Here is a 19,652-nt window from a genome sequence, read left to right on the forward strand (position 1 = left end):
CTAAGATAAAGAATCATCGAAAAGTGTAGTAGCAGTCGCTTTTGCTGGGTTACCGTTCGTCCTGACACCTTACTATGGGAAGGATGGTCAGCTGAGCAATCTCGACCAAACGTACATTGGACAATGACTATTACAATGGCCAGGAAAGGCTTTTACAGCGACAGCTGTATATGGCTAGCCGATTTCTTCGTCCGTCGCATGTACGCAGAAAGTATAATCATCAGCAATGGCTCGAGCGTCGTCTTCTTCCACAGCTGGCTCCGTTGCCGCTCATCATTCCAGTGTAAAGTTTACTTCTCTTCTTGCATCGTAATAGGGAGGCCGCGTTTACAAGGGGTATGAGCCATTGCTTAAGGGGGTATGACCCATCATTGTCTTACGTGATGGACAGATTTAATTTTGAATCAATCTAATTTTGCTGAATTGCAAGCGGCAACGGAGGGTGGATGCTGCTAACCACGTCGCCGAGCAAACTCGAGACATCGAACGCAAGCGTTTGTGGTTCGACAACTTGTCCCACATCAGTGTGATCCGCTCCGACGAATAGCGTCACAATGCCATGGAAGTGTTGAATGGACATTACGCTATTAGTGGAGAAGTCCTTGGTGAATTTATAGTTTGCGTTACGTGTGAGGAAGGTTTAATCAAGGAAAAACTGCCTGTGTTCAGTACTGTGAACGGGTACGTATACCCTCTATTTGTTGTGACGGTGATAATATATGCCTCATGGTACACAAGGCACCACTGGCGCAGGCAGATATTCTTTTCCGAGGGTGTCGTGACATCCTTAGTGCCCAGTGTCATTAACACGGGCTGCTCGTGTTAAAATGATTCACGGGGTATTCGGATATTCGGATAATACGCCTGACTATGCCCTTGCCAGGAACACCTGTCAAAGCGTGCGCGCACACACACACACACACACACCACACACACACACACACACACACACACACGCACAAATGCACACGCACGCACACACGCACGCACGCACACGCACACACACACACACACACACACCACACTAACATACTGTATCTTTGAAGAGTTTTCGAAACTTAACTGCGCGTTAAACAGATATCAAGTGACTAAGTGACCACATGAGCCACTGCCGAATTATATGGATCGCCATGCAATCTCAAAAATGATTTCACATTTTATTGGTGCAGTGCATATAAGGCAAGAGAACGAAAGAAGGCAGTTGTGCGGTCGTCAACTTCCTTACTTTCTCGTGAATCGACAATCGATAGCAACGATGGAGAGCAAGTTTTAAGACTGCAACTACCCAATTTTCGCGGTGATTTATTTTCGTAACTGTTCTCTAGGTACCAGTTAATAAAAGAGAGAATGATGTCCTTCTCTTTCGATCTTCTATTACAAACACCAAAGACACGCGGTTTGTGAACATGTTCAGTTACCATATGGTTTATGGTTACCATATGGTTTATGGTAACTGAACATGTTCAGTTTCCAACACACCCAGCTTGCTGTGTTTATTGTGGACAAAAGCCAAACGACATTTTCTTTAGAACGCATAATTAATCGCGCATGCTAAACAATTACGCGTGCTTCTTCTTTGTTTTTATTTTATGTATCATTATTATTCATCTTTTTTGTGCATGAACGCTTGTCTCCTACCCCTCTAACCAATCCCCTTTTCTCCACACCGTGCGCCGCGTTGCACTCCCTTTTCCTCTTAGACGTGAATGCGAATTGAATCGTAAATAAGGGAGAAAGGGGCTTACGGAACAGATAGAGCAACCTGACTGCTACTTGAGGCAATACTGTAAAGGGTGGGGGAGGCGTCGATTGTAATCAGGGCAGTCGAGAATCACAGACTGGAAACAATCTTCAACAAACGGAGCCCTCTTGACTTCGAAACACCCGTTCATCCGTCGTCTCTGAGGATCGCGCATGGTTTATCCGTGCGCCAATATATGCAAATTAGGCGGGGAGCACACGCAGATGCACGTTCAGTTCGCTTGTCGTACGCTACGGTCACGAACAACTCGTCCCCGCCGCCCGCATTCGCGTCTCCCTCGTTGTCTAGTGTAGACTTGTCTTGCGACTCGTTCGTTTTTTGTCTGGTAATTTAGCCAGCGTATACGTATGCGGTAGTATGTTCCCGCACCAAGAATCAACCCGATGTGCACAGCCGTAAAGTACGGCGGGTAATCTATATATGGCGATAACCATCTTGGACGTTCCACCGAGGGAAAGCGTCGTCTGCTGCGATTGTCCCCAGGCATATAATGGTAGCAGACGACAGGCGGTGCCACTTTGACTCTCACACGTGTGTTCGAGATCGTACTGAACGCGGGGAACAAGTTTCTGGCCTGTCTCGAAATTTGCATATCTGACAATCATCTGTGACTCTCTTGTGCTATTAAAAAAAAGCGTCCCATTGAAAGCGCTGCGATTTAGACGTCAAAAATGGTCGACATGTTGGAAGGGACTAATAAATTAAACTGGGGGCAGTGAGAGAAGGAAAGAAGAACATATTGAAGGGGGGAAAGAAGCTGACCAGGGAAACAGTCCCCCTCTGTCGATGCCACATATGTGAAAAAGGTTGTTTGAATCTCCGACTTACGGAGGTAATGTAATTGCGCTTTGCCAGATGTCTGAGTATGGAACTAACTGTCCCCATCCACTCTGACTTGGAGATCCTGGCCATTATTTCTCGGAGCGCTGGCACTGGAGATGAAAAGGGTTTTCAAAACTTTCACTCGCCGTACTGCATTTCGTATGGTTACTGCATTCAAGTGCTGGGCTATTTCGTATGAGTTCGTTGTTCACTGAAGAATGTGTTCTGTCATTCCGGGTCGTGAAACCTTAAAAGCCCCGACAATGTGAATAATCGAAGAAGTTCCATAATAAGAACTTGCTAATAAGCGACATATTTACTGTGATTTCCGAAACCATTCCCCGCCTTCTTGGGCAAGCTACCTAAGGTACTAGAATTCTGCGATCAACGACACAGGATTTTATAGAATTCAATCCAGAGTAACAGAAAAGCGCAGGTCATATCAGCTGTTCAAGTTTAACTGCGTATGCACATCTTTTACCAGGTAGTTTTACCTAGAAGCCAATTGAGATTTCTTGTTTCAATTACACGTGAAACACATAAATCCTCTATGGACAAACACTAAACCGATTTGAATGACATTTGGTTCGCTTAGGAGAAAGATTCCAGAGGATACTGAGGCACGAAGTTTAAAAATCCATCATTTGGCACCAAGAATGATATCGCAGTTCTCTAAACTTTATCGGTTGGAGCATATGGTTTGGGCAAACTTGATGTATGAATTTCCAGTTTACGTGCAATTTTACAATGGCTATGGGAATTTCACAAAAGTCCTACTCAAAAATTAGTGCAACATTTCTGAGCAATGCGTAATGATACATCGATTTCGTTTGGTTAAGGTGTTTAAATTGGAGAAGTACTAAGAATTGCAACAGCGTTTTTGTGTGTGTGATACAGAGGTGCAAACTTTATGCTTCAGTTTTCTTTCTTTTTTTTCGTTCCAGTTCTTTCATTTTATTTCGTCTAGCATCTGACGGGTGCACGACAACAGAAGCCTGCTTGCGATTACAGTTTATTTTTTTTTCAAATTTATAAACATTTTACAAATTTTGTAAAAAGATACTGTTGGCATGAAGAAGAAAAAATGTCATCGGTAAAGTTAGTATATGTCATTATATTTTTTAATGCAACAAACTCCACTCACTTCGGTGCAGTAAACGGCAATAAAAAATGATTGCTTCATCCTCATGCATTTAGATATGTGTTTCTAAGCAAAAAAAAAAAAAAAAACTACTTAAGTACCAAACAGACATCGTGAGGGATAACTTGGAAACAGATACTTGAATAGTTACCTTATTGTATTCGAGTGTCCCTATTTCTGTTCCGTTCGGCTTGAAAGCCACGTGACCTCACTTACTTAGCTGATAACCGTCGTTCATTGTTTTGCGCAGTCTTCGACTCACTTGCTCTCGGGTCCCGTGACGCCCACTACATGAACGGGACATTGCAAGAGCACTCACGACAGAGAATGGCACCAGGCGGCTCGGAGAGGGGACCTGGGAAAAAAAACAGACGTGGTGCAAGATTAATGAACTCGACATAAAGGCAGCTGATTGTAAGTGCGGATGCCGGGATTTCTTTCATGCCAGTTCGGCTAGAAACTGACGCGTGCACGACGACACAATCGTGCTTCCCATTGCAGTTCTCTTGTTTCCTCTGCGGGTGCCCGGAAGTTGGTTCCCTCGATCCGGAAGGAGGCTGTTTCGAGACGAATTGACTTTTCTCTCCGACTCCCCATCGCCTCTGCTCTGGCGCTCTGCCGCAACTTATAACCACTTGCTTTACTAAACAAGCATTGCAAAAGCAGCAACACGATGGAAAGACATATTTGAGTCTTCTGTTCTTTTTTATCTGATTTCTTTCTTTTACGCGAGGCCACATAGAGCTTGCACTGGGAAACTGATTATTACAATATGACGTTTCTTTGCAGGGAGTATTTCTAACATCAGTTTAATATTTCATTTTTAGTTTAAAGCTGTGACAAAAGGAGTTGTCGCCCATCTCCTTTTACCTTAATTTCTCCAGAGCCATAAAACCAACGAATAGTCTATACCACTGAAAAAAAAAGAGGTGTACTCGACATGATACACAATAAAGAAGACTTGATCTAAAGAATAAATACAGCTTCAATTTCGAATTATTTTTATATAACTCCATCGCGAGGGAACATTGGAACGTTTCAATCCTTTGTGTTGTACTTGAGGAGTTCGTGAATGGGACAGGTAGTTTGCAAGTCTCGCTTCAAAGCGATGATAGAACCAAGAGCCTCTTTTGTTTCATCACTGCATCATAAGTTACAAAGTGCTTCTATAGATCACCGAAAAATAATTAAAAAACTGGAAAACGAACAAACCAATGTGAAAAGGTGTTTGCATATGACATCTCATGCAATCCCCCCTCGAACATGCAATACTATACTTCAGAAACTGGAATCTTTGTCGTAGAAGCTTTTTTAAACTTTACTGCGTGCAGCTAAGGAACACTCGGGAATCTTTAACACACAGTTCTGAGCAGTATGCGCATCATGGGGAAGCCCCTCCCTGACTTCCTCCCCCGCAAACCATTCTCGTGAAGATCAAGGGAAAAAGATCACTTCGAGAATTCTATCGCACTCGTCTTCCCCGCGTCGCTTGAAAAACTGCCTCGGCAAGATCGAAGGACGATGGCCAAAGATCTACTGAAATAGAAAGGAAGATGAAATAGAAAGAACGAATGAAAGAATAAAAAAAATGGCCGCCGTTGGGTAGTTTTGCAGAGGGACCTCCAGTGAGCTCCCTGCGATCTTCCTGCAACAAACAGCCGTATAGCCCCCAACTCTATTGCCGGATGGTTTCGGGGGACGAGAGAGCGAATAAATACAAACAAGAAGCATATCGCCGTACACTGGTCGTTTAAGGGAGACGGGAGCTGCTGTCCACATAGATGGCAGTACAGCAAAGAAAGGAAAGCGGGTGAGAAATGGCGCCGCAATAAAACACCCAGCAGGCCATTACGCCCGGAGGCCCCCTGCCGGCCGCCAAAGAGACGACACTTCGCGCACCGAGTGTCACGCACTGTGGCATCACCGGCTTTGCCTGGATGCATATCGGAAGTGAAGTGGTTCGGCGTGGCGAGTCGATGTTTCTGAGCAGTTTATACCAGCCGAGGTTTTCAGCAAGCCAGAAATAACAGCCGACGCGGCATTCTAAATGTTCTTGCAAGAACCAAGATTTCTTGACATCCATGTCTTTGAGCTCTGGTGCCATGTCTCCAGTGGAACGCCCATCCTGTTCGCCCACCGCGTTCTCCCCCTGCGGTGAGCTGCGGCAGAGTAGGCGATGGCAGTCGCTTTCGACGCACGAGGTCGCGCAACTGAGGACAATGCACTTCCACAACAGATTTCATGCTTAACAGCTCCGTTTTCTACAGAATTCAGCAATGAAATAAGAAACGCCTACCCAAACGCTGCCCAAATATCTTCACTGAAACAAATAGACCTTTACGGTGCATCAATCCTTTAATAAAGCGAATTGCTTTCTACAAGCGTTGGGTTATTCGCTCGCATAACCATAATTACCGATAGTTCATGCGCAATTTTGTGTACCCTTTTCTCTTTCCTCCAGTGCTCGGTATCCAACCGGACTGTTACTCCGGTAGACCTCTCTGATTAACTAGTTTGATCAAAAGATAGAATTCATGGATGCGCGGCTGAAGTAGTGGCGCTTGATACGAAATCACATGTAATCACCTTGACCAGATTTCTGCTTGCGTTGCTGTCTTTTCAGTGCATACAGCTCTTTTTTCCTCCGTCTTCATGGCTTGTACCATGGCTTCGCGCTGCGTCGACTACGATGTGTGCCATCTGAGCTAGCCCGTGCGCGTCGACACTGTCATAGAGGTCTCGGCCTTTCATCGATTATTTACTCTTTCTCCCTCTCTATGGTTTGAAAGAAAACCAAACGTTCTTCCGAATACAATTCATGGCGTAATATCATCTCCAGTTGTCGTTTTTATCAGCGTGGACTTCGGAAAGCAAGATCCGCCGCATTCGGATGAACGCGACACTTTAGCACCACCCACAATCGGACACCCCTCTGGTCTCGGTGACGAGTCCGAAGGATACGTCCGATCTCGTTAGCGAGCACAACCTGGCGGCCCCCCTCTGCCACTTACCCCGAAAGTAGGACGAGTCACCCCTTTTACTCTCAAGAGATCAGCTCTACACGACCTCCGTCCCTCGCAAAATCGGATTACGGGAAGCGGTTCCTACCGTGTATAAGATGAAAGAGTTCCCTCAGCAAATCACTCTGATTAGAGACGAAAGCTCGCATTCGGAACAACCCGACATTCATCTGATGAGTGCCTCGTAGCACTTGTTCAGCGGGAAAACATTGACTGCCTGCTTTTGTTGTTCCTGTTGTGGGAAGGCGATGTGAGTCCGACAGAAGGTATGCCACCTTCTGTAGCGTGAAAAATGCGGACAGGAATGTAGACAGAGACAACACTGCCGAACGCTGACTTCCGACGGAGCGTTTCATCTGAAGTGAGCACTCTATACGATCTATTTTTAGTGGAACCACTCATATAGTAGCCTGGCATACTAACATGAACTTAGTCCCTAATGCAACTGTTTTCTTAGATTGTCAGCAACTACAGTAGCCAAAAACGATGGGTGGCCGCTGTTAATATCAGCGGTTGCTTCGATTAAATGCCTTTTAAGAGAATATAAAGAAACCTTGACGATAACGTTCGGCGCATGCCGCTGTACCTTCGTTTTCTAAACACTTGTTGGCGCCTGCTAACTCATGCAGGAAAAATAAAGGCAACATGCGAATGGCCACTGCGCTATGCGATCCCCCGATTATTTCAAAATTTTGCGAAATCTTTAAACACCAAATCGAATTGCTACAACTTGGTTTTTTTCCTGTTTTCCCCCCTTTTTTTCGAGTGAAGTACATCTTTACAATACATTGATTGCATGGGCGGTTAGACCCGCCCTGCACCGAAGAAATCTTAATGTCATGGAAGAGTTGGACATACCCAGTGACCCATCCCTGGGTAATTGTTAGAAACTTAATGTACATTTTACACAAACAAAAGCTCTAGCAGTGCGTTAAAGGGCCTATAGGCAAACCCAAGCTGGTTTGTATAGCTGTTCGCCTGGAGGACCTCCAACTGTGGTTGGAAAACAAAGATACTCTACTCTGAAATTGTTCACTGAAGAGCGAGTGCCATATACTCATGTCCCAAGTTGGCGTCAAAGAGGTTGTAGCGCCCTCTTGTGCAGATCGCCGTCGCAACGAACGGACCTGCCCGCTCCAAGCGATAAACAACTCCGTCATCCGCACATACGGCCAATGGTCTCTTACACTTAACCTTGGATTGCGCCGTACGTTTCGCTGGATTTTAATCCTCGCTGATGTCTCGCAAGCTGTTCTCGGCGCTGACTTCCTCAGCTTCTCCAACCTTGCGATTAGAGCACTGCACGGGCCGATTTTTGCGGCCCGGGCCCGGCCCGGGCCCGTTTTTACATTGGGCGGCCCGCCCGAGCCCGATCAAAACATTTATGGCGAGACCCGGGCCCGGCCCGGGCCCGGAAATAATCTACATTACCCGCCCGGCCCAGCCCCCCACCCCTTTACCTTAAGCCCGAGCCCGGCCCGAGCCCGGCTCGAAACCGGCCCGAACCCGGCGCGGAGACCGAAAAATACATGTTTTTCAGAGTTGAGACGCCCGAGAATAACTCGCAGAAAGCCCGAGCCCGGCCCGGGGCCGCGTCAATAAACCCGAGCCCGGCCCGGGCCCGGGTCAAAAAGCACACGCCGTGCCCGAGCCCGGCCCGAGCCCGTTAATAAAACTGCTCTACCCGGCCCGGGCCGGCCCACGGGCCGGGCCGGGCCCCGGCTTTCCGGTAAGCCCGAGCCCGTGCAGTGCTCTACTTGCGATCACTGATCTCAGCACGCGTCTCTCCGTCAACAGCGCACTAAGCACAGCCTCGCCAACGGGGCTTCGAGCTCTCGCACCCGCTTCACCGTACGCAAAAATGATCGCTGATTTTCCCAACCTTACGAAACCGCATATCAGAAAGTCACCGGTGAAGCACTCGATCATTCACTACGTCGGTGACTACTGGACCTCCCGTCTTTACTCAGCCCCATCGAATTTCTGGAGACCACCTCGCCATCGCTCGCCGCGAGTTTTAACACATGCTTGAACTCGGCATGGTGCGGAATTGTGCGACCGAAAAAAGGCGGAGCGTCATCATGTTCCCGTCCCGACTTGGGCGTCGCCTACGGTTCCAGCCAGAGGAGCTCCCCGCGTGGAATCTCCAACGGCTTAAAACTCCTCACGACCTCAATAAAGTTTTTGACTGGCTGACCGAAGAGCGGCACTTACCCAGCGGCACACACTTTGTGACCAAGTTCGACCAAATGTTGGCTTCGGACACGGTACCCTCAGCAGAGCAACCCGACAGGGAGACATACAGACAGATAGACACCGCAAACTGGGTGAAGGTCTGAAAGAACGCTAATCGCATTAAAATCGAGAATCTTGGCTTTTAGAGGGAACGATTACAATATGTAGAAACTGCTGATTTCTGCAAGACACTGGTCTAAAAACACTTTACTTCCGTACGTTTTGCATTGTGTGTGTTTTTCGTGTATGTTATTAAATGAATCTGTCGTGTGTGCTGTGCGTGACAAATCAGTTTTCATCGTTTTCACATGAAGATTGTTATTTTATCGCAATAGCAGTTATATGGACATTCCAAGCAGATTTCTGCCGTCGGTGTCGTTGTCGCCGTCGCCATGAGGTTCCGTATAGAGTCCAAGGGGATAAAATCGTCGCCGCGCGCTGTCTGCTGTATGTGAGCGTGAAAGCATGCGAGGAACGCGCGCTTTCACGGGGAGCGAACGCACGGCGGAGAGCAAACGCGACGTCTTGCGTGGCATGAAAGGCCGTGGGGGGATGGGAGTGAGTGAGGGGAGGCGATGTTTAGCTGTTTATATAAAAACGTTGCGATTCGAGAAGGTGCTAAAGACTTCCGACGCTCCTCGACGAGTGTTCCGTTCTGATCTCGTCGAAAACTTCCGAGCCACCGCCAGAGGCAGCGGCAACAGTCACCAACGCCGCGCGCGTTCGGTGTAACGCGGGCAAAACACCGACGGCGTCGACAACAGTTATGCGCGTTGCTGATGCTGCTGCATGTACAAGTTTATACAGCTGATACAACTACTATCCTTACTCCGTACAGCTCTGTACTAATTTGCTATCGCAATTTGTGTTCCGCCTTTCGGGTGAAACTGCGACATTTTCTTCTAGTTAAACGCGCTCGCATTACTGAAAACGCTCAAAACCTCCAAGCACGCGCGGCGCATGCGCCGTCAATGGCAGGACGGTACGACAACGCTGGCGTCAACAGCGACGGCGCGAACGCTTCTCGGACATCCCTATTAGGGGCGAAGCTCCTTATAGCGGCACCCGTTCGTCCCCGTCGTAGTAGGTAACCACGTCTAGTTTTATGAATTGCTCAATAGATGGCGTTGTGTGTCCGTATATGTATGTATACCCATATATACATGTATATGTATACGTATAGTATAACCGGAAGCCGACTTCCACTTCCGGTTCCACTTCCGGTTCCGCTTCCGTTTCCACTTCCGGTTCCGCTTCCGGTTCCGGAAGCCAGCTTCCGGCTTCCGGAGAACGCTTCCGGCGTTTTATGAAAAAAAATTCTGAAAGTTGTGTCCGTAGCGCGGAATCGAACTAGGGACCCCTCGCTTCCGAACGCCCGGCGTTAGCCCACTACGCCACGAAGCGCACATAGACACGCACCACGATGGCAATAAATACCCAACATTAACGAAAGGCCGCGTTTCTAGCGCGTTTCTAACGCGTTTGTGCTAGCGCGTTACGGCCCGTGTAAGAAGCTGGTGTAAGACGCTGTGGCCTCTCCGCCTTACCTTCAACGCGTTTCGAACGCGCTGCCCAAGGCGGTGGCAAGTCAAGTTCAAGTCGAGGAGCGTTTATGAATACGGGGGATATACTCTCTCAGCAGTCATGTGATGGCGTCGGCAAACGCGGTGCACGTTCCGGCATGTGTAAATGGCTGCGTAAGACGCTGTGGCCTCTCCCCCTTACTAGAGAGTACTGCACGTTTCTAACGCGTTTGTGCTAGCGTCCCCTTAAGCGGGAGATCCGATGATTCCCTCCGGAGCTTCGCCCACTCATCATCATTCACCCCGTGGATATGCTGTGATTTTAATTGCTATCACATTAAACGGTAGAGCGTTCAGCCCCGCTTGCATTGCGCTTTACAGACCATATGACCATCAGTGATTAAGCACTTCCGACGCCGAAAATCTCGCGTTTCAGTTTTTAACAGCTCTAATAAAGTATTAAGAGTGCGTGCTTTGATTGAATTCTTATTCTAATTTTACTTGCTGTTAAAGTGTATATTTAATCAAAGCGACTAGCTCTACCGAAGTTAAGCGTATACCCTAGGTTACTACGGAGGTTGCTTAAAGTGAGGTTCACGGGCCACTCCCAACCACGACTGCGTCTAATTTTAAGTCTTCCAGTACAATGTATAGCCACAAATATATCCGCCGAGATAGCGACCGACCCAACAGCTATGGCGGCCGTGCGAAACCCGGGACATTCGGCAAAAAAAAAAAAAAAACTTCGCCTGAAAATTTGGCTCAATTTCACAATGCTTGTTTTAGTTCTTAATAACAGTCAGTGGCTGACCGCAATCTCTGAATAGCATGCCTGATATCACATTTCGAGGGTGCCACTTCTTACAATCCACTCTAGTGTGAAGGGTTTGCTGTGCGAATGCGGGCCCTGGTCTTTCAGGCCACGAAAGGCGCGCCGTTAAGCCGTTGCGGGAGACCGAGCGAGCGGGTTGGGAACGTCGTCCTGTGCGGCAACAAGCCTTCATTTCCTGCCGCTCCTTCAATACCCTGGGCCGCAATTCGCTGCATGCAGGCCGTCCCGCACTGTGTACGACAGAGTCAATGGAGTGCTAGAAACTGCCCCTATTATTCCTCCCATCCGATACAGTCGCATCACCAGCTGAAATCGACGACAGCACTGGTCGACGGAGTGTAATAACTAGGATGTAGAAAAAAAAAGGTTTCAGTGAGAGCCATATACATCGAACAATTCGCCTCTTTTTCTTTCTTTCCTTTGATTTCCATTAGCCTCGAAGCATTTTAAATGGCTGGCTCGTAAGGACAAGATTGTGCAGGTTCATGTAGCGTTTAAAAGTATAATGCCGAACTTTATGTGGCTGTTGTCGCAGATTACTAAATTTAAGGAATTAGAGATAAAGTGATAACAAATCTTGGCATAAGAACTTGACCGATCGTTCCACGAAGAGTATCAATTACGAACATATTACTTCTTTTTAATTTTTTTAAAATATGGGGACCAAGTCGAAACTGCGTAACTGAAACCAGCCACTGCTCAAAATGTAAGCGTGTTGCTGGAAAATTCATGCACCTGTTTCGAGAAATAAGTACTCACAATCTACAGGCTGCTACATTGCTGCTCTTAAAATTACGTTGCCGCGCTACAAAAAAAAGTTGTCGCAGTTTCACCTGAAAGGCGAAGCATCAATTGCGATAGCAAATTTGTAGAGAGCTATACGGAGTAATGATATTAGCTTTATCAGCTGTATAAACTTGGACATGCAGCAGCACCGGCAACGCGCAGAACTGTTGTCGACGCCGTCGGCGTTTTGCCCGCGTTCGCTCAAAATGCCTGCGGCGTTTGTGACTGTTGCCGGAGCCTCTGATATGAATAGGCACTTGGTGCCGCAGCTAAACGTCGCCTCCCCTCCCCCCCCCTCCCCCACGGCCTCTCGCGCGTCGGAAGAAGGCGCGTTTGCTCTACATATATGGTGATTGTAAAGGAGGAAAGAGACGCCTACTTCTGCAGCCCTTAAGGAAGCACGGCGCAGAACGCGCGTTTGTTCTCCGCCGTGCGTTCACTCCCCGTGAAAGAGCGCGTCCCTCGCGCCCTTTCACTCGCACATACAGCGTTCGGCGGCGCGCGGCGACGATTTCATCTCCATTGACGTCATACGGAACCTCACGGCGACGGCGACGGCGACGGCGACGCCGACGGCAGAAATCTGCTTTTGAGTGTCCATATAACTGCTATCGCAATAAAAAAAATGCGGTGCCGGAAAAGGTCAACTGAAACAGCGATGCATTACCCCGTCAACTCAATGTCCACCATTGCTCAATAGCTCGGAGAGCAACAAACGGGGTTTTGTATCGGATGCGCCATATTTAATAGTCTGAGGCAGTTGCTGCTAAAACGCGGGCTATGATAAGTCTGGTGTAACTTCGCAGATGTAGCAAAGGTTGCCATATGGAACGACGGTGTTCTTTCAACCTTGACGAAGCATAGCCTTTTCTCCGCGCTTTCACCTTAAAACACGTGGGCCGAGTACACAAGTCTTGCTGCACACAGTGCGCATTGTAAAGCCGAATGAAACTGGGGCGATAAGTTGCTCTTGATGCTTAAGGCTTCGTAAAGGTGTACTTATCGCCGAAAGTAGTTGTTAAGCAGCAGACACTTCTAATGACTGTGCATGTTACATTGACTTGCGCTCTTCTCATAAAAAAAGAAGAAGTAAATCTGCATTTATTGCTGCTTTGCTTTTGCTGAAATTTCGCAGCAAGTGGACATTTTATATTCAGAATTACTAATTATGAAATTAGTGCCGTTAACTGCCTCGTTGGTCAAGAAAAAAAAAACAATGTGAAGTTCTCTTTCTCTGCACCCATTGCAGTGTGTGATGTCGTAAAACGTGAAGCCTTTGATGCTGCCTGGTTGCTTTCGGCGTCTGTAGTACGACAAAGCATGGCCTTTGAGATTAGTTTCCATTCATCGGTGGGGATGAGATGAGGACACACCAGGGGGCGTGCATCTTTTTTTTTTTTTTTTTTTTGCGTGAGAAACAGTGATAAGGTAAGAACAGGTAAGAACCCTACGGATTGCAATGAACTATCCTGACAATAAAATCCGGTCTTGCTGCGAAACTTGAGCAAGAAAGAGCAGCGGTTTCCATCGAACGGTTGTAACAGCGGTACGCAAAAAAAGGAAGGTTTTAAGAAAAAAAATTTAAATGCATCTCCATGTTAACATGGAATTATACGTTTACTGTTACCACTTTAAAAGAAGGTTTATTTTTAACCGCTGCTTTGCTTTTACTTATCTTACACAGCTAGGTGCCACAGTTTTTATCCCTAAAGTCCAATAAAACACTCAGAATAGTTATGTGCCCGTTTCATTCATTGCCAGCCGATAATAAAACCAGTTGATGTCAGTGCAGCAACCAACTTCTGCAACGGCGATATGCGCTTACGACAGTGACTGTACATTTTTTTTTTCGCACAGATTAGGCAAGCAAAAATAGCAACAGTATCCCTGAACAATTCAGGTTTAAAAAAAATGCCTTGGCTGCGAATTTTGAAGAAACAAAGCAGCGGTCAGCACTGAATCTTCGTTTATGGTTCTAAAAATAAAAACAAAGTTGGTGGCACGTATTGGACGAGTTGGTACGAACGCCTACCATGACGTCACCCGACGCATTCGGATGAGCCAGGAGGCCGTATCAAAAAAATTATGGGGTTTTACGTGCCAAAACTTATTAATAATTAGGTCCACCGCGGCTTTTCCTGCTACACATTGAAGTTAAATTAAAATTAAATTATGGGGTTTTAAGTGCCAAAACCACGATTTAATTATGAGGCACGCCGTAGTGAGGGACTCCGGAAATGTGGACCACCTGTGGTTCTTTAACGTGCGCCTCACTCTAAGTACACGGGTGTTTTCGCATTTCGCCCCCATCGAAATGCGGCCGCCGTGGCCGGGATTCTATCCCGCGACCTCGTGCTCAGCACCCCAACACCATAGCCACCGAGCAACCACGGCGGGCGCGGCCGTATCAGTAATAGCTGACGGAAAGAAAGAAAATAGAAAAAGAAAGACGCAAACAGCGAGAGTTTCTAACCCTTCATTCTAGAACCTATAAGCAAATCTGCGCGTCAAACTATGGGCAGAAGGACCCATACAATGAGGACGACCACAATTGCCCAGTTGTACCTGTCCCTTCAATGTCCGCGTTCCTGTACGCAGACTTGTCTATATGTTCGACATCAGCCAGTTTATTTAAAACGGCATTTTATATATAACATTTGCACGAGCACTCAATTATAATTCCTGATCGAGATATTTAGTTGTCCTCGAATACTTATAAAAATATTGTGAAAAAGTGCAATAGTCAAGACACATTGAAAGAGAAAAAGAATAATAAAGGGTAAAGGACTCAGGACTGATCGTGCTCTTTGCAGCATTGTTGCTTCTTCCTTTAGCCCGCAATAAGCGTTGTGGCGTAAAAATCATGACGCAAGTCAGCCGGACCCCGAAGTCGCGTCTAGCGAGCGACGAACTAAAAACGACCTCCACGCGCACGTTCGGGGTCGTAAAACCCATAGGAGAGAGAACAGCTAGCGGCTGACGTACGGGCTAATGCGTCACGGCGTGCTTTCACACACTGCTGGGACGGCCTGAAGAGCTAGCTCCTCCATACAGGGTGGACACAGAAGCACATCAGTACCAGGTGCATGCCAAGGTCATCTTTAATATAATATTTATGAGTTCCGTGCAGTGGAGAGGAAAGGATAGTAGAGTATGCCATGACAGGCAAAAAATCTGCCATCCACCGGACAGCAGCATGAGGCTAGAAATGAAACCCAGCTCTGCGGCATTCTCGGGCAAGTGACAATTGTCCCCTTTCGTGAACCTTGCTCCACCTTGCAGGTTTCAGCTGAACTATTTTACCATATTCACTTTACCTTCGCTTCGAGTTGACGAATAATTAGTCCTTGACCCTACGAATAGTACCCTCCCGGTTAGCTCAAACAGAGTAGAGTGATCGCGTACCGGAAGACCTTGATTCCGGGTTCAATCCCTCAACCAGAGAAAAAAAAATATTTGTTTGCGAAGCTTTCTTTCAATGAACCACTATGTGTTTCCTTTGCAGCATTGTGCTACCGTCCAGGTAGGGGACAAGTTTACTATTTCGTGAGGCTCCCCCCGCCATCACAATTTACGCAGGAATAGTTTGCCATATACAGGGTGTAACGTTGATGGGCTTGTTGGGGCTTGCTTGAAGAGCAAGTTAATGGAACGCGAAAACATAGTGACTCAGAAAGCGATCATTGGGTTATGTCATGGTGACGTGTCACAGGTACTTGGGACGTGTGTCGATGTGTGGTCTCTTGGTTGCTGTATTTTCGCGCTGAACTAATTATGTCCATAAGAAAGGATAGTAGTAGCGCTGATTTTGCATTTCTATACGTTATATGTACCACTCCATGCACCATTTGAGCCATATTAAAAACGGAATCCATAGTGCAACTCTATAGATACAAATGTATGCATGCACAAGTAAAAACATTTCGACATTTCATTTTCGACAAAAATTCAATGAAAGACACCACTTTGGAGACAGGAAAGTGAGCATCGATTAGCGATCTCTTTGTCAAAGTGGCACCGAGTTAGTGGAATATAGACACTGTGCTTCGCCGGGGAAAAGAACAACGTGTAAGCGCTGCGAATCGATCTTACTGCACGCAATTAAAAAGGAAGCAAGCAAGGACATTAGAGCCGCGTCCAGCCGCGTGAATAGACAGAGGGACGTACGTCAAGCGCCACTGGCTGGCGCTGCGAGTTATCCCGGCGAATTATAATCCGGTCACCCTAACACCAGAAGGGGACGTCCTTCCTCTCTGCGCATGTGTGGCCCGAAAAGTCTGCGATATACTATAGCATGGTTGCTGAAGCACTGTCGGCACGTTAAGCGCCATAAAAGAAGGTCCTGCGCCGACCGTTCTCCGCCAACCATGCGCGCCACAGCATTGCCGAGTCCCCTGAGCACTCTTGATCGCAGGGCGTGCGCCCGCTAGCCCCACTCCGATGTTAGGAGATGGTCGTCAGAGAGTGGCACGTTTATTGCCTGTGACCTTCTCGCAAATCGCCGACAAAAAAAAAAAAAAATACACAATAAAATAAAGATTAAGTTGGGCAGAAAAAGCGCTAATCCAGCAGCCACGGCTTGTTCTGGCATGCAACAACTTTATAGTCTTGTTTTCGGTGGGCTTGACACTGTCTTCAATATTGTCTCCTGCGGGGAAAAGTCGAGCTCCAGCTCGAAACATGGCCCAACGAATTGTCCCGGATTTCTTTTCAACTGCAGGGTTTCACTGTCACCGACATTTTTCGCACCTTGTGTGTTATGTTTATAATGATGATAATGATGATAATGACGATGATGACGATGATGATGATAATGACGACAACGACGACGACGATGATGATGGTGATGACAACAACAACAACAATACTAATAATAATTATAACAAGAATCACAACAACAACAACAATACTAATAATAATAATAATAATAATAATAATAATAATAATAATAATAATAATAATAATAATAATAATAATAATAACAACAACAACAACAACAACAAAATTTGGTAAGAACTTGTCCGAGTTGCCTCTGTTTATTTTAAACAACTATTCTGTGTCTTTCTAAATTAGGTGATGGTTTGCTACGTATAACACTATATAGTTAACAGATAAAATCGATAGCTCTTTTCTTCCACTTCTCTTTTTTTATCACTTTTATTTTAACATGTGTGATTGTTTCACATGCACGATCAACTATTTCTTCCTGTAAAGCTGGTTTCCTTATTTGCGGTTGTGCATTAGGCAAAGCCTTTAAGACACCAAGTGTACGTCTCGGAGCACGCTGAAGCTAGAGCTGAATGCGTCGATGCTGATTTCACTTGCGATCTCTTATGATAGAGCAACGGAACTCTAAAAAATAACACAAAGTAAGGGAACACATCTCTTGCAATAATATTGCGAAACAATGTCGAGGTACGGACAGAAAGACAGAAATGAAGAAATGACTAAGAAGTCAGCCTGCACTGAGCCCCATTAGCTACCCTGCACAGGGAAAGGGGGAAATGGGAGGGGGAGCTAAGCAAAATATATTCAGCGCACAGGTTGAAATCTATGTGAACCACCCTATAGAAAAGAAGTGTGCGTATTCAATCCTTGTTCACACTCGTGTATACTTTCACTCCATGCAGCGTGAAACCTCATGCAATGTTTATGTTTGTCCACCACAAAGGTAACAACTTTATTAGGGCGAAAGCCTTATATTCTCATGGTGAGATCTCCGTTTGAAGGCCGTTTCAAAACCGCGTCGTCGAAACGAAATTGTCCTCTTAGGATAAGAGGCGATAATGCGCACAAAACCGCGATTAAGGGTGCAAGAATAATTAAGCAAGTGACCTGAAGTGATAATGGGTATACAAGGAGAATGAGGTGAATTAAGAGGGAATTGAAGGCGAAATACAGGGGTTTAGTTGAGTGATAGAAGTCAAGCGAAAAGTAATGATGAGATAGAGTGAGCTAAGATAATGAAGAGCAAATGAGAGGGAATTAAAAGTGAAGGAATGTGAATCAAGTAGTGATAGGGTGAATCAATAGTGATGAAAATTGAACATTTGGAGTAATAGAGCAAACCAAGTGTGATGGAAGTAAAACCTATATGATAGATTGAACGAAGGTGAACCAAGCAGTGATAAGGTGAATCGAGAGTGAATCAAGCGTGAATTAAAAGTGAATAAAGATGTTATGGAGGAGGAGGAGTGACTTGCAAAAATATGTGAAATTTGATGGTCCAAGGGAGAGTGACTCAGCAAAAGAAGTGCTGAGTCACGGTCCGAGTTTGGTGAAATAAGGATGGCTTGCAAAAAGGACAGCAAAATTTGGATTCGCAGTGATGATGTGTAGGGTAAAAAATGGAAGTCAGGAAAATAAAGAAAATGTCAAAAGAATTTTCACAAAGCGTAAAGAGGGGTCATCTTGTCATTAAGTTAGCGGCGCTCGGGCTTTCGCCTTCAATTCGTCTTAGTTGTAGCATAAGGGACCCCTAGTGATTTTCTCGTGCAGTTTTTGTGTTTCTTCACTACGCCGTTCAAGATCTATGCGGAAATTCCAACACCAAATCAAGCCCATGCACAGTGCGTTACGTCTACGCGGTGATGTCACCATGATGTTGGGGATGTGTGGTGATTGCCGAGGGATGACAGGTGATGACAGGTGATGACAGGGATGAAAGTTCCGGATTCAGTACGTCTTGAGCCGCAGTGACGCAATCTCGTTCTGCAGGACTCGCGAATGATGGGCACACACACAGCCAGTGGCGCATGCCAAATTGCTAAGTTGAAGAAAGTCAAAGAAGCCCTTAAATTTAATGTGCTGTTTCGTTAGGAGGCTGGTGTGCTTTAGAGATACGTATGAGCCGATAACATATACATTCAGGTTTTACCTAGAATTCTTTTTTTATTATTACAGAGCAGATGTGCGCTAACTGTCACTAGTTTGTTGGTCAGCATACAAAAGCAATACATAAGTCCTGTCGGAGCTAACACGAGAAAGATCCAGCCCTGACAGCGTTGAGTTTTCGAACTGATTTTTTTATTCGCGCTCTGCACCTGCCGCGCGTTCGAATGCCAACTTCTTCTTCCTTGACGGGCGCCGCATGCTGAGGCACTCCAGGGCTCCCCCCCCCGTAGAGCGTGAGCCATAGGAGTCGCCCAGTGAACGTGCTTGGATGTGGGAGTCCAGACTTGAGATGGAAGCTCCGCGGACGCGAGAGCGGCAATGTATGCAGGTTTTAGTCGATCGGCAGCCACGACGTCTTCACGGCCGTTGATGTCCAGCGTGAACGTTTTAGGTGTACGATGGAGGACGCGAAAAGGGCCATCATAGGCCGGTGTGAGTGGTGGCCGTATTTGGTCACGCCGAACGAAAACGTGACTGCAGTCATGCAGATCCTGGCTGACGAAGACAGACTGGGGGTGTCGGTCGGCAGGAATTACAGGAGCAAGGTCGTGAAACGTGGTGCGCAGCTCTCGAATGTACGTAGAGGCATCATGAGTGGAAGGGGGCGACGACGGCTCAAAGAATTCACCTGGAAGAC

The sequence above is a fragment of the Dermacentor silvarum genome, chromosome 7 (genome assembly GCF_013339745.2).
Source record: "Dermacentor silvarum isolate Dsil-2018 chromosome 7, BIME_Dsil_1.4, whole genome shotgun sequence".
NCBI classification, from domain to species: Eukaryota; Metazoa; Arthropoda; class Arachnida; order Ixodida; family Ixodidae; genus Dermacentor; species Dermacentor silvarum.